Source organism: Petromyzon marinus, unplaced genomic scaffold, assembly GCF_048934315.1.
Source record: "Petromyzon marinus isolate PM22_M1 ecotype Great Lakes invasive population unplaced genomic scaffold, UKy_Petmar_22M1.pri1.0 PM_Scaffold_2, whole genome shotgun sequence".
Lineage (NCBI taxonomy): Eukaryota > Metazoa > Chordata > Hyperoartia > Petromyzontiformes > Petromyzontidae > Petromyzon > Petromyzon marinus.
The window spans coordinates 2403055-2422646 of NW_027423168.1; positions in this window are offsets into that span (position 1 = coordinate 2403055).

The window sequence follows — 19592 nt, forward strand, 5'->3', positions numbered from 1 at the left end:
GACTTAATGAGAGACTCACTCCAGCTTAGCTTGCAAGAACTAAGAGACAGTGTGGCCATGTAGCCTTAATGAGAGAGACTGACTCCAGCTTAGCTTGCAAGAACTAAGAGACACAGTGTGGCCATGTGGCCTTAATGAGAGAGACTGCCTCCAGCTTAGCTTGCAAGAACTAAGAGACACAGTGTGGCCATGTGGCCTTAATGAGAGACTCACTCCAGCTTAGCTTGCAAGAACTCAGAGACAGTGTGGCCATGTAGCCTTAATGAGAGAGACTGACTCCAGCTTAGCTAGCAAGAACTAAGAGACACAGTGTGGCCATGTGGCCTTAATGAGAGAGACTGACTCCAGCTTAGCTTGCAAGAACTAAGAGACACAGTGTGGCCATGTGGCCTTAATGAGAGAGACTGATTCCAGCTTAGCTTGCAAGAACTAAGAGACACAGTGTGGCCATGTGGCCTTAATGAGAGAAACTGACTCCAGCTTAGCTTGCAAGAACTAAGAGACACAGTGTGACCATGTGACCTTAATGAGAGAGACTGACTCCAGCTTAGCTTGCAAGAACTAAGAGACACTGTGTGGCCATGTGGCCTTAATGAGAGAGACTGACTCCAGCTTAGCTTGCAAGAACTAAGAGACACAGTGTGACCATGTGACCTTAATGAGAGAGACTGACTCAAGCTTAGCTTGCAAGAACTAAGAAACACTGTGTGGCCATGTGGCCTTAATGAGAGAGACTGACTCAAGCTTAGCTTGCAAGAACTAAGAGACACAGTGTGGCCATGTGGCCTTAATGAGAGAGACGCACTCCAGCTTAGCTTGCAAGAACTAAGAGACACTGTGTGGCCATGTGGCCTTAATGAGAGAGACTCACTCCAGCTTAGCTTGCAAGAACTAAGAGACACAGTGTGGCCATGTGGCCTTAATGAGAGACTCACTCCAGCTTAGCTTGCAAGAACTAAGAGACAGTGTGGCCATGTAGCCTTAATGAGAGAGACTGACTCCAGCTTAGCTTGCAAGAACTAAGAGACACAGTGTGGCCATGTGGCCTTAATGAGAGAGACTGACTCCAGCTTAGCTTGCAAGAACTAAGAGACACAGTGTGGCCATGTGGCCTTAATGAGAGAGACTGATTCCAGCTTAGCTTGCAAGAACTAAGAGACACAGTGTGGCCATGTGGCCTTAATCAGAGAGACTGACTCCAGCTTAGCTTGCAAGAACTAAGAGACACAGTGTGACCATGTGACCTTAATGAGAGAGACTGACTCCAGCTTAGCTTGCAAGAACAAAGAGACACTGTGTGGCCATGTGGCCTTAATGAGAGAGACTGACTCAAGCTTAGCTTGCAAGAACTAAGAGACACAGTGTGGCCATGTGGCCTTAATGAGAGAGACTCACTCCAGCTTAGCTTGCAAGAAATAAGAGACACTGTGTGGCCATGTGGCGTTAATGAGAGAGACTCACTCCAGCTTAGCTTGCAAGAACTAAGAGACTCAGTGTGGCCATGTGGCCTTAATGAGAGAGACTGACTCCAACTTAGCTTGCAAGAACTAAGAGACACAGTGTGGCCATGTGGCCTTAATGAGAGAGACTGACTCCAGCTTAGCTTGCAAGAACTAAGAGACACAGTGTGGCCATGTAGCCTTAATGAGAGAGACTGACTCCAGCTTAGATTGCAAGAACTAAGAGACACAGTGTGGCCATGTGGCCTTAATGAGAGAGACTGACTCCAGCTTAGCTTGCAAGAACTAAGAGACACAGTGTGGCCATGTGGCCTTAATGAGAGAGACTGATTCCAGCTTAGCTTGCAAGAACTAAGAGACACAGTGTGGCCATGTGGCCTTAATGAGAGAGACTGACTCCAGCTTAGCTTGCAAGAACTAAGAGACACAGTGTGGCCATGTGGCCTTAATGAGAGAGACTCACTCCAGCTTAGCTTGCAAGAACTAAGAGACTCAGTATGGCCATGTGGCCTTAATGAGAGAGACTGACTCCAACTTAACTTGCAAGAACTAAGATACACTGTGTGGCCATGTGGCCTTAATGAGAGAGACTCACTCCAGCTTAGCTTGCAAGAACTAAGAGACACAGTGTGGCCATGTGGCCTTAATGAGAGACTCACTCCAGCTTAGCTTGCAAGAACTAAGAGACAGTGTGGCCATGTAGCCTTAATGAGAGAGACTGACTCCAGCTTAGCTTGCAAGAACTTAGAGACACAGTGTGGCCATGTGGCCTTAATGAGAGAGACTGACTCCAGCTTAGCTTGCAAGAACTAAGAGACACAGTGTGGCCATGTGGCCTTAATGAGAGAGACTGATTCCAGCTTAGCTTGCAAGAACTAAGAGACAGAGTGTGGCCATGTGGCCTTAATGAGAGAGACTGACTCCAGCTTAGCTTGCAAGAACTAAGAGACACAGTGTGACCATGTGACCTTAATGAGAGAGACTGACTCCAGCTTAGCTTGCAAGAACTAAGAGACACTGTGTGGCCATGTGGCCTTAATGAGAGAGACTGACCCAAGCTTAGCTTGCAAGAACTAAGAGACACAGTGTGGCCATGTGACCTTAATGAGAGAGACTCGCTCCAGCTTAGCTTGCAAGAACTAAGAGACACTGTGTGGCCATGTGGCCTTAATGAGAGAGACTCACTCCAGCTTAGCTTGCAAGAACTAAGAGACTCAGTGTGGCGATGTGGCCTTAATGAGAGAGACTGACTCCAACTTAGCTTGCAAGAACTAAGAGACACTGTGTGGCCATGTGGCCTTAATGAGAGAGACTCACTCCAGCTTAGCTTGCAATAACTAAGAGACACAGTGTGGCCATGAGGCCTTAATGAGAGACTCACTCCAGCTTAGCTTGCAAGAACTAAGAGACAGTGTGGCCATGTAGCCTTAATGAGAGAGACTGACTCCAGCTTACCTTGCAAGAACTAAGAGACACAGTGTGGCCATGTGGCCTTAATGAGAGAGACTGCCTCCAGCTTAGCTTGCAAGAACTAAGAGACACAGTGTGGCCATGTGGCCTTAATGAGAGAGACTGATTCCAGCTTACCTTGCAAGAACTAAGAGACACTGTGTGGCCATGTGGCCTTAATGAGAGAGACTGACTCAAGCTTAGCTTGAAAGAACTAAGAGACACAGTGTGGCGATGTGGCCTTAATGAGAGAGACTGACTCCAACTTAGCTTGCAAGAACTAAGAGACACTGTGTGGCCATGTGGCCTTAATGAGAGAGACTCACTCCAGCTAAGCTTGCAAGAACTAAGAGACACAGTGTGGCCATGAGGCCTTAATGAGAGACTCACTCCAGCTTAGCTTGCAAGAACTAAGAGACAGTGTGGCCATGAGGCCTTAATGAGAGACTCACTCCAGCTTAGCTTGCAAGAACTAAGAGACAGTGTGGCCATGTAGCCTTAATGAGAGAGACTGACTCCAGCTTACCTTGCAAGAACTAAGAGACACAGTGTGGCCATGTGGCCTTAATGAGAGAGACTGCCTCCAGCTTAGCTTGCAAGAACTAAGAGACACAGTGTGGCCATGTGGCCTTAATGAGAGAGACTGATTCCAGCTTAGCTTGCAAGAACTAAGAGACAGTGTGGCCATGTAGCCTTAATGATAGAGACTGACTCCAGCTTAGCTAGCAAGAACTAAGAGACACAGTGTGACCATGTGACCTTAATGAGAAAGACTGAATCCAGCTTAGCTTGCAAGAACTAAGAGACACTGTGTGGCCATGTGGCCTTAATGAGAGAGACTGACTCAAGCTTAGCTTGCAAGAACTAAGAGACACAGTGTGGCCATGTGACCTTAATGAGAGAGACTCACTCCAGCTTAGCTTGCAAGAACTAAGAGACTCAGTGTGGCCATGTGGCCTTAATGAGAGAGACTGACTCCAACTTAGCTTGCAAGAACTAAGAGACACTGTGTGGCCATGTGGCCTTAATGAGAGAGACTCACTCCAGCTTAGCTTGCAAGAACTAAGAGACACTGTGTGGCCATGTGGCCTTAATGAGAGAGACTGACTCAAGCTTAGCTTGCAACAACTAAGAGACACAGTGTGGCCATGTGGCCTTAATGAGAGAGACTCACTCCAGCTTAGCTTGCAAGAACTAAGAGACTCAGTGTGGCCATGTGGCCTTAATGAGAGAGACTCACTCCAGCTTAGCTTGCAATAACTAAGAGACACAGTGTGGCCATAAGGCCTTAATGAGAGACTCACTCCAGCTTAGCTTGCAAGAACTAAGAGACAGTGTGGCCATGTAGCCTTAATGAGAGAGACTGACTCCAGCTTACCTTGCAAGAACTAAGAGACACAGTGTGGCCATGTGGCCTTAATGAGAGAGACTGCCTCCAGCTTAGCTTGCAAGAACTAAGAGACACAGTGTGGCCATGTGGCCTTAATGAGAGAGACTGATTCCAGCTTACCTTGCAAGAACTAAGAGACACTGTGTGGCCATGTGGCCTTAATGAGAGAGACTGACTCAAGCTTAGCTTGAAAGAACTAAGAGACACAGTGTGGCCATGTGGCCTTAATGAGAGAGACTCACTCCAGCTTAGCTTGCAAGAACTAAGAGACACTGTGTGGCCATGTGGCCTTAATGAGAGAGACTCACTCCAGCTTAGCTTGCAAGAACTAAGAGACACAGTGTGGCCATGTGGCCTTAATGAGAGACTCACTCCAGCTTAGCTTGCAAGAACTACGAGACAGTGTGGCCATGTAGCCTTAATGAGAGAGACTGACTCCAGCTTAGCTAGCAAGAACTAAGAGACACAGTGTGGCCATGTGGCCTTAATGAGAGAGACTGACTCCAGCTTAGCTTGCAAGAACTAAGAGACACAGTGTGGCCATGTGGCCTTAATGAGAGAGACTGATTCCAGCTTAGCTTGCAAGAACTAAGAGACACAGTGTGGCGATGTGGCCTTAATGAGAGAGACTGACTCCAACTTAGCTTGCAAGAACTAAGAGACACTGTGTGGCCATGTGGCCTTAATGAGAGAGACTCACTCCAGCTTAGCTTGCAAGAACTAAGAGACACAGTGTGGCCATGAGGCCTTAATGAGAGACTCACTCCAGCTTAGCTTGCAAGAACTAAGAGACAGTGTGGCCATGAGGCCTTAATGAGAGACTCACTCCAGCTTAGCTTGCAAGAACTAAGAGACAGTGTGGCCATGTAGCCTTAATGAGAGAGACTGACTCCAGCTTACCTTGCAAGAACTAAGAGACACAGTGTGGCCATGTGGCCTTAATGAGAGAGACTGCCTCCAGCTTAGCTTGCAAGAACTAAGAGACACAGTGTGGCCATGTGGCCTTAATGAGAGAGACTGATTCCAGCTTACCTTGCAAGAACTAAGAGACACTGTGTGGCCATGTGGCCTTAATGAGAGAGACTGACTCAAGCTTAGCTTGCAAGAACTAAGAGACACTGTGTGGCCATGTGGCCTTAATGAGAGAGACTCACTCCAGCTTAGCTTGCAAGAACTAAGAGACACAGTGTGGCCATGTGGCCTTAATGAGAGACTCACTCCAGCTTAGCTTGCAAGAACTAAGAGACAGTGTGGCCATGTAGCCTTAATGATAGAGACTGACTCCAGCTTAGCTAGCAAGAACTAAGAGACACAGTGTGACCATGTGACCTTAATGAGAAAGACTGAATCCAGCTTAGCTTGCAAGAACTAAGAGACACTGTGTGGCCATGTGGCCTTAATGAGAGAGACTGACTCAAGCTTAGCTTGCAAGAACTAAGAGACACAGTGTGGCCATGTGACCTTAATGAGAGAGACTCACTCCAGCTTAGCTTGCAAGAACTAAGAGACTCAGTGTGGCCATGTGGCCTTAATGAGAGAGACTGACTCCAACTTAGCTTGCAAGAACTAAGAGACACTGTGTGGCCATGTGGCCTTAATGAGAGAGACTCACTCCAGCTTAGCTTGCAAGAACTAAGAGACACTGTGTGGCCATGTGGCCTTAATGAGAGAGACTGACTCAAGCTTAGCTTGCAACAACTAAGAGACACAGTGTGGCCATGTGGCCTTAATGAGAGAGACTCACTCCAGCTTAGCTTGCAAGAACTAAGAGACTCAGTGTGGCCATGTGGCCTTAATGAGAGAGACTCACTCCAGCTTAGCTTGCAAGAACTAAGAGACACAGTGTGGCCATGTGGCCTTAATGAGAGACTCACTCCAGCTTAGCTTGCAAGAACTAAGAGACAGTGTGGCCATGTAGCCTTAATGAGAGAGACTGACTCCAGCTTAGCTTGCAAGAACTTAGAGACACAGTGTGGCCATGTGGCCTTAATGAGAGAGACTGACTCCAGCTTAGCTTGCAAGAACTAAGAGACACAGTGTGGCCATGTGGCCTTAATGAGAGAGACTGATTCCAGCTTAGCTTGCAAGAACTAAGAGACAGAGTGTGGCCATGTGGCCTTAATGAGAGAGACTGACTCCAGCTTAGCTTGCAAGAACTAAGAGACACAGTGTGACCATGTGACCTTAATGAGAGAGACTGACTCCAGCTTAGCTTGCAAGAACTAAGAGACACTGTGTGGCCATGTGGCCTTAATGAGAGAGACTGACCCAAGCTTAGCTTGCAAGAACTAAGAGACACAGTGTGGCCATGTGACCTTAATGAGAGAGACTCGCTCCAGCTTAGCTTGCAAGAACTAAGAGACACTGTGTGGCCATGTGGCCTTAATGAGAGAGACTCACTCCAGCTTAGCTTGCAAGAACTAAGAGACTCAGTGTGGCGATGTGGCCTTAATGAGAGAGACTGACTCCAACTTAGCTTGCAAGAACTAAGAGACACTGTGTGGCCATGTGGCCTTAATGAGAGAGACTCACTCCAGCTTAGCTTGCAATAACTAAGAGACACAGTGTGGCCATGAGGCCTTAATGAGAGACTCACTCCAGCTTAGCTTGCAAGAACTAAGAGACAGTGTGGCCATGTAGCCTTAATGAGAGAGACTGACTCCAGCTTACCTTGCAAGAACTAAGAGACACAGTGTGGCCATGTGGCCTTAATGAGAGAGACTGCCTCCAGCTTAGCTTGCAAGAACTAAGAGACACAGTGTGGCCATGTGGCCTTAATGAGAGAGACTGATTCCAGCTTACCTTGCAAGAACTAAGAGACACTGTGTGGCCATGTGGCCTTAATGAGAGAGACTGACTCAAGCTTAGCTTGAAAGAACTAAGAGACACAGTGTGGCCATGTGGCCTTAATGAGAGAGACTCACTCCAGCTTAGCTTGCAAGAACTAAGAGACACTGTGTGGCCATGTGGCCTTAATGAGAGAGACTCACTCCAGCTTAGCTTGCAAGAACTAAGAGACACAGTGTGGCCATGTGGCCTTAATGAGAGACTCACTCCAGCTTAGATTGCAAGAACTACGAGACAGTGTGGCCATGTAGCCTTAATGAGAGAGACTGACTCCAGCTTAGCTAGCAAGAACTAAGAGACACAGTGTGGCCATGTGGCCTTAATGAGAGAGACTGACTCCAGCTTAGCTTGCAAGAACTAAGAGACACAGTGTGGCCATGTGGCCTTAATGAGAGAGACTGATTCCAGCTTAGCTTGCAAGAACTAAGAGACACAGTGTGGCGATGTGGCCTTAATGAGAGAGACTGACTCCAACTTAGCTTGCAAGAACTAAGAGACACTGTGTGGCCATGTGGCCTTAATGAGAGAGACTCACTCCAGCTAAGCTTGCAAGAACTAAGAGACACAGTGTGGCCATGAGGCCTTAATGAGAGACTCACTCCAGCTTAGCTTGCAAGAACTAAGAGACAGTGTGGCCATGAGGCCTTAATGAGAGACTCACTCCAGCTTAGCTTGCAAGAACTAAGAGACAGTGTGGCCATGTAGCCTTAATGAGAGAGACTGACTCCAGCTTACCTTGCAAGAACTAAGAGACACAGTGTGGCCATGTGGCCTTAATGAGAGAGACTGCCTCCAGCTTAGCTTGCAAGAACTAAGAGACACAGTGTGGCCATGTGGCCTTAATGAGAGAGACTGATTCCAGCTTAGCTTGCAAGAACTAAGAGACAGTGTGGCCATGTAGCCTTAATGATAGAGACTGACTCCAGCTTAGCTAGCAAGAACTAAGAGACACAGTGTGACCATGTGACCTTAATGAGAAAGACTGAATCCAGCTTAGCTTGCAAGAACTAAGAGACACTGTGTGGCCATGTGGCCTTAATGAGAGAGACTGACTCAAGCTTAGCTTGCAAGAACTAAGAGACACAGTGTGGCCATGTGACCTTAATGAGAGAGACTCACTCCAGCTTAGCTTGCAAGAACTAAGAGACTCAGTGTGGCCATGTGGCCTTAATGAGAGAGACTGACTCCAACTTAGCTTGCAAGAACTAAGAGACACTGTGTGGCCATGTGGCCTTAATGAGAGAGACTCACTCCAGCTTAGCTTGCAAGAACTAAGAGACACTGTGTGGCCATGTGGCCTTAATGAGAGAGACTGACTCAAGCTTAGCTTGCAACAACTAAGAGACACAGTGTGGCCATGTGGCCTTAATGAGAGAGACTCACTCCAGCTTAGCTTGCAAGAACTAAGAGACTCAGTGTGGCCATGTGGCCTTAATGAGAGAGACTCACTCCAGCTTAGCTTGCAATAACTAAGAGACACAGTGTGGCCATAAGGCCTTAATGAGAGACTCACTCCAGCTTAGCTTGCAAGAACTAAGAGACAGTGTGGCCATGTAGCCTTAATGAGAGAGACTGACTCCAGCTTACCTTGCAAGAACTAAGAGACACAGTGTGGCCATGTGGCCTTAATGAGAGAGACTGCCTCCAGCTTAGCTTGCAAGAACTAAGAGACACAGTGTGGCCATGTGGCCTTAATGAGAGAGACTGATTCCAGCTTACCTTGCAAGAACTAAGAGACACTGTGTGGCCATGTGGCCTTAATGAGAGAGACTGACTCAAGCTTAGCTTGAAAGAACTAAGAGACACAGTGTGGCCATGTGGCCTTAATGAGAGAGACTCACTCCAGCTTAGCTTGCAAGAACTAAGAGACACTGTGTGGCCATGTGGCCTTAATGAGAGAGACTCACTCCAGCTTAGCTTGCAAGAACTAAGAGACACAGTGTGGCCATGTGGCCTTAATGAGAGACTCACTCCAGCTTAGCTTGCAAGAACTACGAGACAGTGTGGCCATGTAGCCTTAATGAGAGAGACTGACTCCAGCTTAGCTAGCAAGAACTAAGAGACACAGTGTGGCCATGTGGCCTTAATGAGAGAGACTGACTCCAGCTTAGCTTGCAAGAACTAAGAGACACAGTGTGGCCATGTGGCCTTAATGAGAGAGACTGATTCCAGCTTAGCTTGCAAGAACTAAGAGACACAGTGTGGCGATGTGGCCTTAATGAGAGAGACTGACTCCAACTTAGCTTGCAAGAACTAAGAGACACTGTGTGGCCATGTGGCCTTAATGAGAGAGACTCACTCCAGCTTAGCTTGCAAGAACTAAGAGACACAGTGTGGCCATGAGGCCTTAATGAGAGACTCACTCCAGCTTAGCTTGCAAGAACTAAGAGACAGTGTGGCCATGAGGCCTTAATGAGAGACTCACTCCAGCTTAGCTTGCAAGAACTAAGAGACAGTGTGGCCATGTAGCCTTAATGAGAGAGACTGACTCCAGCTTACCTTGCAAGAACTAAGAGACACAGTGTGGCCATGTGGCCTTAATGAGAGAGACTGCCTCCAGCTTAGCTTGCAAGAACTAAGAGACACAGTGTGGCCATGTGGCCTTAATGAGAGAGACTGATTCCAGCTTACCTTGCAAGAACTAAGAGACACTGTGTGGCCATGTGGCCTTAATGAGAGAGACTGACTCAAGCTTAGCTTGCAAGAACTAAGAGACACTGTGTGGCCATGTGGCCTTAATGAGAGAGACTCACTCCAGCTTAGCTTGCAAGAACTAAGAGACACAGTGTGGCCATGTGGCCTTAATGAGAGACTCACTCCAGCTTAGCTTGCAAGAACTAAGAGACAGTGTGGCCATGTAGCCTTAATGATAGAGACTGACTCCAGCTTAGCTAGCAAGAACTAAGAGACACAGTGTGACCATGTGACCTTAATGAGAAAGACTGAATCCAGCTTAGCTTGCAAGAACTAAGAGACACTGTGTGGCCATGTGGCCTTAATGAGAGAGACTGACTCAAGCTTAGCTTGCAAGAACTAAGAGACACAGTGTGGCCATGTGACCTTAATGAGAGAGACTCACTCCAGCTTAGCTTGCAAGAACTAAGAGACTCAGTGTGGCCATGTGGCCTTAATGAGAGAGACTGACTCCAACTTAGCTTGCAAGAACTAAGAGACACTGTGTGGCCATGTGGCCTTAATGAGAGAGACTCACTCCAGCTTAGCTTGCAAGAACTAAGAGACACTGTGTGGCCATGTGGCCTTAATGAGAGAGACTGACTCAAGCTTAGCTTGCAACAACTAAGAGACACAGTGTGGCCATGTGGCCTTAATGAGAGAGACTCACTCCAGCTTAGCTTGCAAGAACTAAGAGACTCAGTGTGGCCATGTGGCCTTAATGAGAGAGACTGACTCCAACTTAGCTTGCAAGAACTAAGAGACACTGTGTGGCCATGTGGCCTTAATGAGAGAGACTCACTCCAGCTTAGCTTGCAAGAACTAAGAGACACAGTGTGGCCATGTGGCCTTAATGAGAGACTCACTCCGGCTTAGCTTGCAAGAACTAAGAGACAGTGTGGCCATGTAGCCTTAATGAGAGAGACTGACTCCAGCTTAGCTTGCAAGAACTAAGAGACACAGTGTGGCCATGTGGCCTTAATGAGAGAGACTGCCTCCAGCTTAGCTTGCAAGAACTAAGAGACACAGTGTGGCCATGTGGCCTTAATGAGAGAGACTGCCTCCAGCTTAGCTTACAAGAACTAAGAGACACAGTGTGGCCATGTGGCCTTAATGAGAGAGACTGACTCCAACTTAGCTTGCAAGAACTAAGAGACACAGTGTGGCCATGTGGCCTTAATGAGAGAGACTGCCTCCAGCTTAGCTTGCAAGAACTAAGAGACACAGTGTGGCCATGTGGCCTTAATGAGAGAGACTGCCTCCAGCTTAGCTTGCAAGAACTAAGAGACACAGTGTGGCCATGTGGCCTTAATGAGAGAGACTGACTCCAACTTAGCTTGCAAGAACTAAGAGACACTGTGTGGCCATGTGGCCTTAATGAGAGAGACTCACTCCAGCTTAGCTTGCAAGAACTAAGAGACACTGTGTGGCCATGTGGCCTTAATGAGAGAGACTGACTCAAGCTTAGCTTGCAACAACTAAGAGACACAGTGTGGCCATGTGGCCTTAATGAGAGAGACTCACTCCAGCTTAGCTTGCAAGAACTAAGAGACTCAGTGTGGCCATGTGGCCTTAATGAGAGAGACTGCCTCCAGCTTAGCTTGCAAGAACTAAGAGACACAGTGTGGCCATGTGGCCTTAATGAGAGAGACTGACTCCAACTTAGCTTGCAAGAACTAAGAGACACTGTGTGGCCATGTGGCCTTAATGAGAGAGACTCACTCCAGCTTAGCTTGCAAGAACTAAGAGACACTGTGTGGCCATGTGGCCTTAATGAGAGAGACTGACTCAAGCTTAGCTTGCAACAACTAAGAGACACAGTGTGGCCATGTGGCCTTAATGAGAGAGACTCACTCCAGCTTAGCTTGCAAGAACTAAGAGACTCAGTGTGGCCATGTGGCCTTAATGAGAGAGACTCACTCCAGCTTAGCTTGCAATAACTAAGAGACACAGTGTGGCCATAAGGCCTTAATGAGAGACTCACTCCAGCTTAGCTTGCAAGAACTAAGAGACAGTGTGGCCATGTAGCCTTAATGAGAGAGACTGACTCCAGCTTACCTTGCAAGAACTAAGAGACACAGTGTGGCCATGTGGCCTTAATGAGAGAGACTGCCTCCAGCTTAGCTTGCAAGAACTAAGAGACACAGTGTGGCCATGTGGCCTTAATGAGAGAGACTGATTCCAGCTTACCTTGCAAGAACTAAGAGACACTGTGTGGCCATGTGGCCTTAATGAGAGAGACTGACTCAAGCTTAGCTTGAAAGAACTAAGAGACACAGTGTGGCCATGTGGCCTTAATGAGAGAGACTCACTCCAGCTTAGCTTGCAAGAACTAAGAGACACTGTGTGGCCATGTGGCCTTAATGAGAGAGACTCACTCCAGCTTAGCTTGCAAGAACTAAGAGACACAGTGTGGCCATGTGGCCTTAATGAGAGACTCACTCCAGCTTAGCTTGCAAGAACTACGAGACAGTGTGGCCATGTAGCCTTAATGAGAGAGACTGACTCCAGCTTAGCTAGCAAGAACTAAGAGACACAGTGTGGCCATGTGGCCTTAATGAGAGAGACTGACTCCAGCTTAGCTTGCAAGAACTAAGAGACACAGTGTGGCCATGTGGCCTTAATGAGAGAGACTGATTCCAGCTTAGCTTGCAAGAACTAAGAGACACAGTGTGGCGATGTGGCCTTAATGAGAGAGACTGACTCCAACTTAGCTTGCAAGAACTAAGAGACACTGTGTGGCCATGTGGCCTTAATGAGAGAGACTCACTCCAGCTTAGCTTGCAAGAACTAAGAGACACAGTGTGGCCATGAGGCCTTAATGAGAGACTCACTCCAGCTTAGCTTGCAAGAACTAAGAGACAGTGTGGCCATGAGGCCTTAATGAGAGACTCACTCCAGCTTAGCTTGCAAGAACTAAGAGACAGTGTGGCCATGTAGCCTTAATGAGAGAGACTGACTCCAGCTTACCTTGCAAGAACTAAGAGACACAGTGTGGCCATGTGGCCTTAATGAGAGAGACTGCCTCCAGCTTAGCTTGCAAGAACTAAGAGACACAGTGTGGCCATGTGGCCTTAATGAGAGAGACTGATTCCAGCTTACCTTGCAAGAACTAAGAGACACTGTGTGGCCATGTGGCCTTAATGAGAGAGACTGACTCAAGCTTAGCTTGCAAGAACTAAGAGACACTGTGTGGCCATGTGGCCTTAATGAGAGAGACTCACTCCAGCTTAGCTTGCAAGAACTAAGAGACACAGTGTGGCCATGTGGCCTTAATGAGAGACTCACTCCAGCTTAGCTTGCAAGAACTAAGAGACAGTGTGGCCATGTAGCCTTAATGATAGAGACTGACTCCAGCTTAGCTAGCAAGAACTAAGAGACACAGTGTGACCATGTGACCTTAATGAGAAAGACTGAATCCAGCTTAGCTTGCAAGAACTAAGAGACACTGTGTGGCCATGTGGCCTTAATGAGAGAGACTGACTCAAGCTTAGCTTGCAAGAACTAAGAGACACAGTGTGGCCATGTGACCTTAATGAGAGAGACTCACTCCAGCTTAGCTTGCAAGAACTAAGAGACTCAGTGTGGCCATGTGGCCTTAATGAGAGAGACTGACTCCAACTTAGCTTGCAAGAACTAAGAGACACTGTGTGGCCATGTGGCCTTAATGAGAGAGACTCACTCCAGCTTAGCTTGCAAGAACTAAGAGACACTGTGTGGCCATGTGGCCTTAATGAGAGAGACTGACTCAAGCTTAGCTTGCAACAACTAAGAGACACAGTGTGGCCATGTGGCCTTAATGAGAGAGACTCACTCCAGCTTAGCTTGCAAGAACTAAGAGACTCAGTGTGGCCATGTGGCCTTAATGAGAGAGACTGACTCCAACTTAGCTTGCAAGAACTAAGAGACACTGTGTGGCCATGTGGCCTTAATGAGAGAGACTCACTCCAGCTTAGCTTGCAAGAACTAAGAGACACAGTGTGGCCATGTGGCCTTAATGAGAGACTCACTCCGGCTTAGCTTGCAAGAACTAAGAGACAGTGTGGCCATGTAGCCTTAATGAGAGAGACTGACTCCAGCTTAGCTTGCAAGAACTAAGAGACACAGTGTGGCCATGTGGCCTTAATGAGAGAGACTGCCTCCAGCTTAGCTTGCAAGAACTAAGAGACACAGTGTGGCCATGTGGCCTTAATGAGAGAGACTGCCTCCAGCTTAGCTTACAAGAACTAAGAGACACAGTGTGGCCATGTGGCCTTAATGAGAGAGACTGACTCCAACTTAGCTTGCAAGAACTAAGAGACACAGTGTGGCCATGTGGCCTTAATGAGAGAGACTGCCTCCAGCTTAGCTTGCAAGAACTAAGAGACACAGTGTGGCCATGTGGCCTTAATGAGAGAGACTGCCTCCAGCTTAGCTTACAAGAACTAAGAGACACAGTGTGGCCATGTGGCCTTAATGAGAGAGACTGACTCCAACTTAGCTTGCAAGAACTAAGAGACACTGTGTGGCCATGTGGCCTTAATGAGAGAGACTCACTCCAGCTTAGCTTGCAAGAACTAAGAGACACTGTGTGGCCATGTGGCCTTTAATGAGAGAGACTGACTCAAGCTTAGCTTGCAACAACTAAGAGACACAGTGTGGCCATGCGGCCTTAATGAGAGAGACTCACTCCAGCTTAGCTTGCAAGAACTAAGAGACTCAGTGTGGCCATGTGGCCTTAATGAGAGAGACTGACTCCAACTTAGCTTGCAAAAACTAAGAGACACTGTGTGGCCATGTGGCATTAATGAGAGAGACTCACTCCAGCTTAGCTTGCAAGAACTAAGAGACACAGTGTGGCCATGTGGCCTTAATGAGAGACTCACTCCGGCTTAGCTTGCAAGAACTAAGAGACAGTGTGGCCATGTAGCCTTAATGAGAGAGACTGACTCCAGCTTAGCTTGCAAGAACTAAGAGACACAGTGTGGCCATGTGGCCTTAATGAGAGAGACTGCCTCCAGCTTAGCTTGCAAGAACTAAGAGACACTGTGTGGCCATGTGGCCTTAATGAGAGAGACTGACTCAAGCTTAGCTTGCAAGAACTAAGAGACACAGTGTGGCCATGTGGCCTTAATGAGAGAGACTCACTCCAGCTTAGCTTGCAAGAACTAAGAGACTCAGTGTGGCCATGTGGCCTTAATGAGAGAGACTGACTCCAGCTTAGCTTGCAAGAACTAAGAGACACAGTGTGACCATGTGGCCTTAATGAGAGAGACTGACTCCAGCTTAGCTTGCAAGAACTAAGAGACACAGTGTGGCCATGTGGCCTTAATGAGAGAGACTGATTCCAGCTTAGCTTGCAAGAACTAAGAGACACAGTGTGGCCATGTGGCCTTAATGAGAGAGACTGACTCCAGCTTAGCTTGCAAGAACTAAGAGACACAGTGTGACCATGTGACCTTAATGAGAAAGACTGAATCCAGCTTAGCTTGCAAGAACTAAGAGACACTGTGTGGCCATGTGGCCTTAATGAGAGAGACTGACTCAAGCTTAGCTTGCAAGAACTAAGAGACACAGTGTGGCCATGTGACCTTAATGAGAGAGACTCACTCCAGCTTAGCTTGCAAGAACTAAGAGACTCAGTGTGGCCATGTGGCCTTAATGAGAGAGACTGACTCCAACTTAGCTTGCAAGAACTAAGAGACACTGTGTGGCCATGTGGCCTTAATGAGAGAGACTCACTCCAGCTTAGCTTGCAAGAACTAAGAGACACTGTGTGGCCATGTGGCCTTAATGAGAGAGACTGACTCAAGCTTAGCTTGCAAGAACTAAGAGACACAGTGTGGCCATGTGGCCTTAATGAGAGAGACTCACTCCAGCTTAGCTTGCAAGAACTAAGAGACACTGTGTGGCCATGTGGCCTTAATGAGAGAGACTCACTCCAGCTTAGCTTGCAAGAACTAAGAGACTCAGTGTGGCCATGTGGCCTTAATGAGAGAGACTGACTCCAGCTTAGCTTGCAAGAACTAAGAGACACAGTGTGACCATGTGGCCTTAATGAGAGAGACTGACTCCAGCTTAGCTTGCAAGAACTAAGAGACACAGTGTGGCCATGTGGCCTTAATGAGAGAGACTGATTCCAGCTTAGCTTGCAAGAACTAAGAGACACAGTGTGGCCATGTGGCCTTAATGAGAGAGACTGACTCCAGCTTAGCTTGCAAGAACTAAGAGACACAGTGTGACCATGTGACCTTAATGAGAAAGACTGAATCCAGCTTAGCTTGCAAGAACTAAGAGACACTGTGTGGCCATGTGGCCTTAATGAGAGAGACTGACTCAAGCTTAGCTTGCAAGAACTAAGAGACACAGTGTGGCCATGTGATCTTAATGAGAGAGACTCACTCCAGCTTAGCTTGCAAGAACTAAGAGACTCAGTGTGGCCATGTGGCCTTAATGAGAGAGACTGACTCCAACTTAGCTTGCAAGAACTAAGAGACACTGTGTGGCCATGTGGCCTTAATGAGAGAGACTCACTCCAGCTTAGCTTGCAAGAACTAAGAGACACTGTGTGGCCATGTGGCCTTAATGAGAGAGACTGACTCAAGCTTAGCTTGCAACAACTAAGAGACACAGTGTGGCCATGTGGCCTTAATGAGAGAGACTCACTCCAGCTTAGCTTGCAAGAACTAAGAGACTCAGTGTGGCCATGTGGCCTTAATGAGAGAGACTGACTCCAACTTAGCTTGAAAGAACTAAGAGACACTGTGTGGCCATGTGGCCTTAATGAGAGAGACTCACTCCAGCTTAGCTTGCAAGAACTAAGAGACACAGTGTGGCCATGTGGCCTTAATGAGAGACTCACTCCGGCTTAGCTTGCAAGAACTAAGAGACACTGTGTGGCCATGTGGCCTTAATGAGAGAGACTGACTCAAGCTTAGCTTGCAAGAACTAAGAGACACAGTGTGGCCATGTGACCTTAATGAGAGAGACTCACTCCAGCTTAGCTTGCAAGAACTAAGAGACTCAGTGTGGCCATGTGGCCTTAATGAGAGAGACTGACTCCAACTTAGCTTGCAAGAACTAAGAGACACTGTGTGGCCATGTGGCCTTAATGAGAGAGACTCACTCCAGCTTAGCTTGCAAGAACTAAGAGACACTGTGTGGCCATGTGGCCTTAATGAGAGAGACTGACTCAAGCTTAGCTTGCAAGAACTAAGAGACACAGTGTGGCCATGTGGCCTTAATGAGAGAGACTCACTCCAGCTTAGCTTGCAAGAACTAAGAGACACTGTGTGGCCATGTGGCCTTAATGAGAGAGACTCACTCCAGCTTAGCTTGCAAGAACTAAGAGACTCAGTGTGGCCATGTGGCCTTAATGAGAGAGACTGACTCCAGCTTAGCTTGCAAGAACTAAGAGACACAGTGTGACCATGTGGCCTTAATGAGAGAGACTGACTCCAGCTTAGCTTGCAAGAACTAAGAGACACAGTGTGGCCATGTGGCCTTAATGAGAGAGACTGATTCCAGCTTAGCTTGCAAGAACTAAGAGACACAGTGTGGCCATGTGGCCTTAATGAGAGAGACTGACTCCAGCTTAGCTTGCAAGAACTAAGAGACACAGTGTGACCATGTGACCTTAATGAGAAAGACTGAATCCAGCTTAGCTTGCAAGAACTAAGAGACACTGTGTGGCCATGTGGCCTTAATGAGAGAGACTGACTCAAGCTTAGCTTGCAAGAACTAAGAGACACAGTGTGGCCATGTGATCTTAATGAGAGAGACTCACTCCAGCTTAGCTTGCAAGAACTAAGAGACTCAGTGTGGCCATGTGGCCTTAATGAGAGAGACTGACTCCAACTTAGCTTGCAAGAACTAAGAGACACTGTGTGGCCATGTGGCCTTAATGAGAGAGACTCACTCCAGCTTAGCTTGCAAGAACTAAGAGACACTGTGTGGCCATGTGGCCTTAATGAGAGAGACTGACTCAAGCTTAGCTTGCAACAACTAAGAGACACAGTGTGGCCATGTGGCCTTAATGAGAGAGACTCACTCCAGCTTAGCTTGCAAGAACTAAGAGACTCAGTGTGGCCATGTGGCCTTAATGAGAGAGACTGACTCCAACTTAGCTTGAAAGAACTAAGAGACACTGTGTGGCCATGTGGCCTTAATGAGAGAGACTCACTCCAGCTTAGCTTGCAAGAACTAAGAGACACAGTGTGGCCATGTGGCCTTAATGAGAGACTCACTCCGGCTTAGCTTGCAAGAACTAAGAGACAGTGTGGCCATGTAGCCTTAATGAGAGAGACTGACTCCAGCTTAGCTTGCAAGAACTAAGAGACACAGTGTGGCCATGTGGCCTTAATGAGAGAGACTGCCTCCAGCTTAGCTTGCAAGAACTAAGAGACACTGTGTGGCCATGTGGCCTTAATGAGAGAGACTGACTCAAGCTTAGCTTGCAAGAACTAAGAGACACAGTGTGGCCATGTGACCTTAATGAGAAAGACTGAATCCAGCTTAGCTTGCAAGAACTAAGAGACACTGTGTGGCCATGTGGCCTTAATGAGAGAGACTGACTCAAGCTTAGCTTGCAAGAACTAAGAGGCACAGTGTGGCCATGTGACCTTAATGAGAGAGACTCACTCCAGCTTAGCTTGCAAGAACTAAGAGACTCAGTGTGGCCATGTGGCCTTAATGAGAGAGACTGACTCCAACTTAGCTTGCAAGAACTAAGAGACACTGTGTGGCCATGTGGCCTTAATGAGAGAGACTCACTCCAGCTTAGCTTGCAAGAACTAAGAGACACTGTGTGGCCATGTGGCCTTAATGAGAGAGACTGACTCAAGCTTAGCTTGCAACAACTAAGAGACACAGTGTGGCCATGTGGCCTTAATGAGAGAGACTCACTCCAGCTTAGCTTGCAAGAACTAAGAGACTCAGTGTGGCCATGTGGCCTTAATGAGAGAGACTGACTCCAACTTAGCTTGAAAGAACTAAGAGACACTGTGTGGCCATGTGGCCTTAATGAGAGAGACTCACTCCAGCTTAGCTTGCAAGAACTAAGAGACACAGTGTGGCCATGTGGCCTTAATGAGAGACTCACTCCGGCTTAGCTTGCAAGAACTAAGAGACAGTGTGGCCATGTAGCCTTAATGAGAGAGACTGACTCCAGCTTAGCTTGCAAGAACTAAGAGACACAGTGTGGCCATGTGGCCTTAATGAGAGAGACTGCCTCCAGCTTAGCTTGCAAGAACTAAGAGACACTGTGTGGCCATGTGGCCTTAATGAGAGAGACTGACTCAAGCTTAGCTTGCAAGAACTAAGAGACACAGTGTGGCCATGTGGCCTTAATGAGAGAGACTCACTCCAGCTTAGCTTGCAAGAACTAAGAGACACTGTGTGGCCATGTGACCTTAATGAGAGAGACTCACTCCAGCTTAGCTTGCAAGAACTAAGAGACTCAGTGTGGCCATGTGGCCTTAATGAGAGAGACTGACTCCAACTTAGCTTGCAAGAACTAAGAGACACTGTGTGGCCATGTGGCCTTAATGAGAGAGACTCACTCCAGCTTAGCTTGCAAGAACTAAGAGACACTGTGTGGCCATGTGGCCTTAATGAGAGAGACTGACTCAAGCTTAGCTTGCAACAACTAAGAGACACAGTGTGGCCATGTGGCCTTAATGAGAGAGACTCACTCCAGCTTAGCTTGCAAGAACTAAGAGACTCAGTGTGGCCATGTGGCCTTAATGAGAGAGACTGACTCCAACTTAGCTTGAAAGAACTAAGAGACACTGTGT